Raw genomic sequence first — 8,516 nt, forward strand, 5'->3', positions numbered from 1 at the left:
CCTCACATAAAAACACATTCTCACTTTAAATAACATACTATAAGGTTCGACACCTTTTTGACTCCTTAAAAACTATTTTAATCGGCTAAAGGCCTATAAAAGAACGGTCCATACAAAATTCAATGATTTGAGGACCCTAGCTCCGCTCTACGACTCTTAGTTTCGGCTCGTGCTTTGTGTGCGTATATGTGTATGTGCAAACTTATACCAATACCTAACCGTGGTAACCCTGTTACATCTGACCCTCATATCAGACACCCGAACTAGTATATTAAACCAAATAATCACCCCCAGCACATTATCCTACGCCCTCCCCTATTTATCTCTTTCTGTATCTAAACTTACCTAAACATTAGGACTTACGAGCCATTATAACTTAACCCCTACTTAATGAACACATATCCCGGCAACTCCATACAGACTCCCAATTATTAAACCAACCACATGTATTGGAACATATTTTATCATGCATCTACCTAACCTTGCCTCATTAATTATACCTATTTATATATCCTAACTTTATTTTATTTACTTATTATAGATATGCATATGTCTATATATGTATGTGTATGTATATATTTGTGTGTATATATGTATATATATATGTGTGTATGTGAGTATATATATATCCATATTTTACTGTATATCTATATGTATATATGCATGTATATATGTGTATGTGTATATATATATGTGTGTGTGTATGTGCATATATGTTTGCATATATATGTGTGTATATATGTGTATATATGTATGTATATGTATGTATGTGTATGCATATATATATATATATATATATGTGTGTATACATATGTGTTTGCATATATATTCACTTTAATTTCTTAAAGACCTTCAATAGTCAATGAATTTAAATAGATAAATATACTTAAATTCGATGTAACTCAACCTGTATCGAGAATACGCATCTTAGTTACTGCAAACAACGCCCTCTCCTCACAATCTGCATGGATCCTTAAAATGTCAAAACACATTTGACACGTACGTAACTCCTAAGCGCGACAGCCAGAGCCACGTGTTGAATTGCTTGCTCCTCTCTCTCTCTTTCTCTCTCTCTCTCTCTCTCTCTCTCTCTCACTCTCTACCCCTTTCAGATATTCCTGTGTCTGGTTGAACAGCTAAAACCCTCCTAACCCCCACCACCTTCTATTGTTTCTTAAATCTTAAAACTTAAAACTTAAAATTGAAATTCTCACCCCCCTCATTTCCTTACACCTCTCTTTATCTCTCTTTATCTCCCCTCTGCCTTCCTATATCCTTATATTTCTATCCGCGCCTAGCTTAACTTCCTAAACTCAACAACCGTCTAATGTTCTTTAAACCTCAAAACTTAACTATTGTCGATCTCTGCAACCCCCTTTTCTCCTTTTTTCTTTCTCCATTTTTTTTCGTTTTATTCACTTTTTTCGTGTTTCTTCTAATATCATTTTTCCAACTCATAATAACAATTTCTGTAAAGTCTGATGAAGTTACTGGATCGTAAATACACTTCGGTAACCGAAACATGTGTAAGTAAACAGATAATACGGCAATAAAAAAATTAAAACACATATTTGCTCTGCAATAGTATTGAGCACTTTCTTTAGGTTTTTACTAATTACTATTTTTGCTTCGGATGTTGGACCATATTTATGATCCAACAGCCTCTTCAGACCTTACAGAAATCAGGTTTTTACTAATTATCAGTTTTTTTTTTGTTTTCTTGTTTTTTTTACACAGTGATCACCACTTATCAAGGCCCGGAAGCCACTCAGGGATAAGGGTTATTGCAAGTACATTACGTTAGTGTGGAGATTTGATGGAGTGTTTACTTAAGGGGGCGGTTCATTAGGAATTTGTTAACATTAGACTTGAAGACATCCAAGTTGTAGTCCGGAGGGAAGCAGGCAGACGGAACAGAGTTCCACAGGCGTGCAGTTCTAAGAAAGAAGCTTTGTTCATGGAATCCGCGTTTTGATTTAGGCACAGATATAGAGTGGGGGAAATTTTTCACAGTGGATTCAGCTAGACGGGTGTTTTTCATGAAAGATTGGCGAGGGCGGACCAGGGATTGGAGTTCAGACGAGCACCTGCCATGAAAATAACGATAAAACAAGGATAGGCTCGCAACGTCTTCTGTGGGAGAGGGGTTGCAGGGTAGAGAAAAGGGCATCCCCCACTAAGCCACGAAGTCTATTTTGTACTCTGTCAAGGCATGATAGGCTGTTTTTGGCAGCTCCTGCCCAGATATGGCAACAGTATTCCATCCTTGGACGTACTTGGCTTTTATATAGATAGAGAATTGTATCAGTAGTGAGATATCTTCTGGAGCGGTAGAAGGATCCCACCATCTTTCCAGCGACCATGGCAACAGACTTGATGTACGTGTTCCATTTCAGATCAGGAGTAAAGGTCAAACCCAGAAGCTTGTCAAAACACGGGGCCTCACCCAGACCAGAGCCATCCATCACAATTGATGCCAGCTGGGGATCAGAGCGTTGATGATGTAAGGATAGGAGTTTGGTTTTGTATGCATTAAAGGTAACTAGCCACTTCTTCCCCCACTGACCCACGCGCTCAAGATCAGAGGAGAGAGAATCAGAGAGAACTTTGTCATTTACAGCCTTTGATGTGTTACCGTAGATGGTCGTGTCATCAGCATAGATGTCAACGAATGATTTAAGTATGTGTTTAGGGAGGTCATTGATGTAGATCAGGAAGAGAGTTGGGCCCAGGATTGACCCCTGAGGGACCCCAGCATTTATATTGCAGGCCTCCGATTTTTGTCCATCTACCACTACTCTTATGAGCCTATCGGAGAGAAATGATTTAATGATTGAGAAAACATTTCCAGTTATACCGTAGCTGGAAATCTTGTGAAGTAGACCCTTATGCCATACCTTGTCGAAGGCCTTTGATATGTCAAGAGCAATTGCCCTAGAAAGGAAGCCTTTGTCAAGAGATTCACTAATCCTGTGGGATATAACCGTCAGCACATCTGCGGTAGATCTTGCAGAGCGGAAACCATATTGTGTGTCACTAAGAAGGTTATTCCTGCTGAGGTGGTTGACTATTTCTCTATTTAATATTGATTCCAGCAACTTACTCATAACACAGAGGAGACTTATTGGTCTGTATTGAGAGGGAGATGACTTATCACCTGAATTCTTAAATACAGGGCAAACTGATGAGGTCTTCCAGGGGGTCGGAAAGCACTTCTCCTTAAGGCAGCGCTTAAATAGTTTCGTAAGTATGGGAGCAAGTTCTGGTTGAAGCTTTTTAACACTATAATTGGGATGCCATCAGGGCCAGTTGCTTTACTGGAATCTAGGTTTTTTATTAGCTTGGCGACCTCATGCACGGATATTTGTATGTTACCTAGCTTGTTCTGTGTTATAGGAGGAAATATGGGCAGTTGATGGCCTTCGTCGCATAGGGTAGAATTAGCTGCAAAGTTCTTTGCAAATAGTTTGGCCTTGTCTGACGCTGACGAGATGACCTCTGGTCCATTGATAATGGTTGGGATAGAACGCACACTTCTGTTCAGGATGCTATTTGTTATTTGCCAAAACTGGTGGGAACCAAGCCGCTGATCAGCTACCTTGGATTTAACAGACTGGGCATATAGCTCTCTTGCATTTTTTATTACTCTTTTACAGTGGTTGCTAGCAGTCCTGAAAGCAGCTTTAGTCTCAGTGCATCTATTACGTTGGTAGCTATGGAAAAAGTGATTTCTGTGCGCGATAGCAGCAGCACATTCTGGGGAGAACCATGGCTGGCTGTTAGGTTTTTGTTGGAATTTTTTAGATGGTATGAATTGGTCTATGCCTACAATTAACCATTCGGTCAGATCTGATACTATAGAGGACACTTCCTTTTTAAACATGGAGTGCAGAGGTAAATCAGATATGAATGTACGGAAGCTATCCCAGTCAGCCATAAAGTATCGGTATACAGTACGGTGGAGGGGTACGGCTGGGGGCTTCTTACATTTCGTTTTTATCTTAACTGATACGACGGAGTGGTCGAAGGATTCTAGAGGAGAATGAACGGTACATGAACATAGCTCAGGGGAAGTTGAGAGAAAAAGGTCTAAGAGGCTTGCATATTGATTGGGTGTATCGGGCACACGGGTGGGTTCGCGAACTATCTGAGTGAGGTCATAAGCAATGGCAAAATCATGACAAAACCTCCCCTCATCATCTGTCTTATTTGAATGGGTCAGCCATTCCACGTTATGGACGTTGAAGTCACCACAGATGTGGATGTTAGCCGAGGGATGTGAAGACAGTATGTGGTCTATTTTCTCAGATATGCTCTTAAAGATAGTAACTCCGCTGTTGTGGGGCCTATAGAGGGCAAATATAAATGCAGTGGTGTTTACCATATATATATATATATATATATATATATATATATATATATATATACATATATATATATATATATATATATATATATATATATATATATATATATATATATATACTAGCTGGACGCCCGGCGTTGCTCTGTCGTACAATATGCTTAAACATTATATTTCAATTTATGCAGGTTGCGTATGAATTATTATTAGGGCTGTTACAATAATAGTCTTTAATAAAAAAAATATTCTTAGCATATATTAATTTAGAGAATATTCTTCTAAAAACAGAATATATCAAATAAGTTTTGTTGTGTTGCACATTTGCTGCAACAAATATTTGGGTACGAGTTTCAAATTTATTCATTTTTCCAGATAAAGTTAACGTGGTCAACTCCTTATTCCACCGAGTCCCATTGTTACGTGGGGATACGTGGCTAGATGCAGTGCACTATTACGCTAAATATTTACATGAAATTACTGCTGTCATGATGTCCGTAGATTCAACAGATTCACAAAATATAGCGAAGTGCTAAAAACTGTTGGAGGATGCAATTCTGCTTATAAACATCATGTTTTTCGCTAATAGTTTTTCAATATTAACAAAAAATATTAAAAAGTTAGAGACGAAAGGGCTGAGTCTTTCAACATGTATTGGATTAGTTGCTGGCGTTCCTGAAAGCAGCTTTTGTCTCAGTACATTTATTACGTTGGTAGCTATGGAAAAAGTGGTTTCTGTGCGCGATGACAGCAGGATATTCAGGGAGAACCATGGCTGGCTATTAGATTTTTGTTGGAACTTTTTGGATGGTATGAATCGGTCTATGCCTACAAGTAACCATTCGGTCAGGTCTGATACTAAAGAGGACACATCCTTTTTAAACATGGAATGGAGAGGTAGATCAGATATGAATGTACGGAAGCTATCCCAGTGAGCCATAGAGTATATGTATACAGTACGGTGTATAGATACGTCTGTATACTTATTATGTTTCATTTTTATCTTAACTGATACAACGGAGTGGGAGGATCCCAGAGGAGATAGAACGGCACATGAGCTGTATATAAAACTCAAAATGGCATAATGGAATTTTCGGATTTGTATCATTTCAAATCACACTTCATTTCCTTTGGATGGATTGATTGTTGCTATTTCTTCTGATGAATTAAGAGCATAATTTATTCACTAATTGATATAATTATTAAGTGATTGATTTTGCGCTACGAAGCAAAATTTTGTAAGTTAATTGAATTAAAGGAATAAATTATAAGATAGTCAACATCATTACTTTTGGAATATAGTTTTTTTGTCATTTATTCTCTATATTACACTGTAATTACATTGAGCTTCTTAAATAAGTATATATTATAAGAAAATATATTTCTACAGAAATATATATATATATATATACATATGTGTGTGAATGTATACGTATATATAGATTTATTTATTGATATAGGTAAATTTACATGGTTGCGACACTGAACATGCTAATGTTTCGAACAGATGGTCCGTCAAGACCAAAATTCCTCCTCGTCAGGCGACTTAACAAAAGTTCGTTTTTCATAAATAAAAAAATAAGGAAACTATTTCTTTAAAAAATAAAACATGTTAAAATTAGGAAGGAGACGGAGGGGGTTATGTGACATATAAATTCCAGACATAGCAGAAAAAAGAAGGGCAAAGATTGGGATGAGAAGGAAATAAAAGGGGGAAAGAACAAAATCCGGTGTAATTAAAATTGTCAATGTAAGGAGGGAGGGAAAGAGTTATTAGCAAATAATTAGATAAAGAGAGAGGGTGAACGTAAATGAACTATCTATAGAGGGAGGTATCAAAACAAGACAAAAGCAAACAAAAAGACATGCTAATAAGACAGGGGAATCTAGGGAAACAATCGTTATGAATATATGGAATATTGATCGCATAATATAATCCAGTACATACACATACATAGATATATACATGCATATATATACATCTATCTATCTATCCCCTTTCTCTCTCTCTCTCTCTCTCTATATATATATATATATATATATATATATATATATATATATATACACGCACATATATATATGTATATATTTTTTCATTTTACAAAACATCACAAAAAGTAATATGCAAAATTTGCTAGCTATTTTACTTTATTGTAATATTATATTACGGTAAAATAAAAATAGCATTAATGATAAAATAATAATGACAGAATAGAATATAATAGAAAATAATAATAATAATGATAATAAGAAGAAGAAAAAATGATAATAATAATAATAATAATAGTAATAATAATAATAATGATAATAATAATAATAGTAATAATAATGCTAAGAATAAAAATAACACTAAATATAATGAAAAATAAAAATTATAATAAAATATATACATACTAATAACTTCCTATCATAATAACAGCCATCATTAGTTAAATTAGTTAAAAAAAAAAGCAAATTGATAATAAGGATGAAGAAATAATAATGAAGAATAATTAAAAAAAGTTAATAATAAAGTAGTAGAGTCATAGTGAAAGTTTATAAAAATGATAAATATCTGGAAAGTAATAAAAACTATATCAAATGCAAATTATAAAATCAACTAGAATGTAAATATAATAACCAGGTGCCACGACCCGACCCCCCTAATTTAAGATGAAACACAAAGAAGGCCACAGTGGCCACACCGTTACAAGTGCAGTCCTAGGTAGTTCGGCTTGACCTTCCACCAAGGTCTTACGACGCAGCTCCAGTCACTTCCACGAAGACATGTTGATATGACGCTGGATGCAACAAGTGATAGTCACTTCTATCTCCTTTCTTCTGCTGAAAAAACTCATTCAACTTCACTGTTTGTTTTTCTTTTAAAATCAGTTGTAAGTAAGTAAGTAAGTAAGTAAGTAATAATAATAATAATAATAATAATAATAATAATAATAATAATAATAACCGACGCTGGTTGTAGTTTTCGTATAAAATTAATTATTAGAGAAAAAATAATATGTATGTACAGTTTTTCACAGGAGCATCAAAATAAAAGAAATAAAATATCGATTGCAGTTTCTCTGTCTGGTAGTCACAATTGGCAATGAACGGGGACTTAGTCAGTTTTCCAATAATTTATTTCTTGCGTAAAAAGGTGATTTGAAATATTTGCTAGTTTTCCTTAACATGTCCCATTTCACAACTGGTGCTAGGGGTTTGCTTTTTTAAATTTCTATAGTATGTGGTGTGTATGGAGTGATGCTCTTTTTTATATTTGGGATTATTGAAACAACATTTATGACAGGAAAATCTCTCTTTAAACGCGTTACCAGCCATGCCAATATAATATTTATTAACATTTAGTTTTGCCTTGTACACTACGGATATGATTAATCAATTGTGTTTTAGTGGGCGTTCAGGCTTGGTTAAACAATTACAGGATCTATCATGTTTAGGTTCAGATATATCTGGTTCTTTGTTGCTACTTAATATTTTTCTATTTTGTTTTTTAATATTTTTTCAAGATTATCACTATAACTATAACTTGATTGCACAGTATTTTTGTTAAAATTTTTATGGAGGATATTGCCCGGTAGGAAATGTTCTTTAATAAGATTTAGAAAAAGATTCCTATGTTAGTTTTAACCATTAATTTAAAAGGAGGGGTAAATAAAATGATTTTCTATTTGATATTGTTTTTTTTTCCTCGTTATTTTATTAGATAATTTTTCAATATACTTTATTTGAGCATTTTGATATCCACTATCTTAGAGGGCTTTATAATAATAGTTTTTATGTGAGTTGAACATAGCTTTGTTTGAGGAGATTAATTATTTTGCTAATAGATTTCGGGATATATTTAATCACCGAGTTCGGGTGGTTAGACATAGAGTGGATGTATAACGGATTAGCATTGTCTTTTCTATATAGTTCGTTTATCGTTTATTTAAGTTAAAAGTTACGTCTAGAAAATGCATCACTTTAATATTAGAGTTAATATCAATTTTAAGGTTAATTCTTTTAAATTCTTTAAAAATGACCATAAGGCTATCATCGCTGCAAATGTCGATGATGTCTACTTCACTATTCTTATTATTAAATAATATGTAAAAACCCACTATGCGAAAAACTGAAAAAAAACTTAACTGAAGAAATGAACAGAATAGGTCTAAAA

This window comes from Euprymna scolopes, chromosome 19, assembly GCF_053919585.1.
Source record: "Euprymna scolopes isolate OS-2025 chromosome 19, ASM5391958v1, whole genome shotgun sequence".
NCBI classification, from domain to species: domain Eukaryota; kingdom Metazoa; phylum Mollusca; class Cephalopoda; order Sepiida; family Sepiolidae; genus Euprymna; species Euprymna scolopes.